Raw genomic sequence first — 2,003 nt, 5'->3', positions numbered from 1 at the left:
TCCTTAAACAATTCCACCATCAACTCAGCCTCCCAAGCCAGACATCTTCTCTACCCTGATGCCAAAGGTGTCTTCTCCGAACTGCACATCAGATCACAGTGCTGTCTGCTTAACTCTTCAGTGATTCCCGATCACCTGTGGAATTATGTCCAACATCTTCCGAGAGATCGAGTTCAAACCCAGAGTGGTCTGGCCCCTTCCTCCGTATCAGATCCTGAGCCCTTGGTTTCGCGCTTCGAGCCTTCCTTCCAGCGCTACTGCATGCTAGTCCCGAAAACGCCTTTGCCCCATGTCTGCCTGTTTGGACATCACTGTGTTTATGAATTCCGTCCTGGGCTCCTCCTCCTCTCCTTTCTGTGTTAATTCTTTGAATTTTCCATACTTTTGTCATTCTGTTCATCACACTCTTTTGTAATAATTTGTTTTCATATCTGTGTGATAGATTTGAGGTCCTTGAGGGGAGAGCATCTGTCATTCAGCTTTATGTCTCTAGCTCCCAGCGCCATGTTCATTATTCAATAAGTGTGCAATAAATGCTGGATAGATAAGTCATTAAATGAATGAATTTAGATGCCTGCTACCTGTTTTCCCTTTCTCTGGCCATCCTGTACCTTGCAGTCTCTCAAAAGGCCTCAATATCATCAAGGCATGTGATATTGAATCTTCCTTCTCAAGTGCTAAACCAAAGTGAATCCCAAATCTGTGCTGATATGCTAACAGTAATTAAGCAGTTTGACTGTGTTATTCCCTCTAAGTTATGTTTTAATCTGGGTCTCTCAGAGAAAAGCCTCTTAGACGAAGCACGTTGTAAAAGGCTCCTGATGAAATGTCTGCATGCTAGGGCAAGAGATATACTGAATGGACAAATCTGTCAACTGTTTTCAAGACACTGCCAAAGCCATATAAGAGCTGGCCCTGTTTATCCAACAGATGTTGGAGGTGACACAGTCTAAGACAATACCCTTTTGCTCCTACAGTATGTGAAGAGAGGGAAAGAGACATTTTGCCTCTTGGCTGATGAGAAGAGGACTTCTACACCTTTAGCAAAAGCCAAGTTCAAACCTAGGAATTAGACAAATTGTGACCCATGGGCCAAATCTGTCCACTACATGTTTTTGTAGATAAAGTTTTATTGGAACACACCATCCCTAGTCACTTGTGTACTGTCTATGACTGCTTTTGTGCTTCAACAGAAGAGTTGAGTGGTTGAAACAGACATGGTTTGACCCACAAAATCGAAAATATATACTATCTGGCCTAAGTGTACTGACCCCTGGAGAATCCAAAATGTGATGTCTTCTTGACTTGAAAATTTTGTAATTTAGTGTCTGTCAGGTGCTACTAATTTTAAGAAACGACTTGGACCCCTCACATAAGGACACGGACTCATATACTGTGCAGATACCAACACCGTGACGAGATTTGCCAATTTTTAAAAATCAGTTCAGTTCTTGATATCAGTCAATTCAATTCTATACAACTGACAACAACAATAAATCTTAAAACTTCTCTTGACAAGAAAAAAAATTCTGTAACTATGGATGGTGACAGATGTTAAGTAACCTAATGTAGCAATCGTTTCCCAATATATACAAATAATCAAATTTTTATGCTGTACACCTGAAACTAATATAATGTGGTGTGTCCATTATACTTCCATAAAAAAGATAAAGAGGATAAAGAGAAGTAACAACTACAAAAATAGTTACAATAGAACCAAACCTGAAAATGTTTCAAATAAAAACATTGTCATTGCTGATGACAGCCTGGAGTGGATGAGTGAGCTATAATTGCATTTGTTTATCTGAAGTTTGTTCATTATAATCATAAACAATCCTAGTTAAGAAACTTGTCCTACAGTCCTCAAGGATTGGGTGCTGTGAAAATAACCTTGTTCAGATATGCCTGAGTTTGTTTCAAATTAAGAAGTACAGAAGCACGTACCATTTTCACAGTAGAAAAAAAATGTTCTCATCACCTGGAACTTTCTGAACGTCTCTTTT

Source organism: Bison bison, unplaced genomic scaffold (genome assembly GCF_000754665.1).
Source record: "Bison bison bison isolate TAMUID 2011002044 unplaced genomic scaffold, Bison_UMD1.0 scf7180017845921, whole genome shotgun sequence".
NCBI classification, from domain to species: Eukaryota; Metazoa; Chordata; class Mammalia; order Artiodactyla; family Bovidae; genus Bison; species Bison bison.
This window is presented reverse-complemented; position numbering follows the sequence as displayed.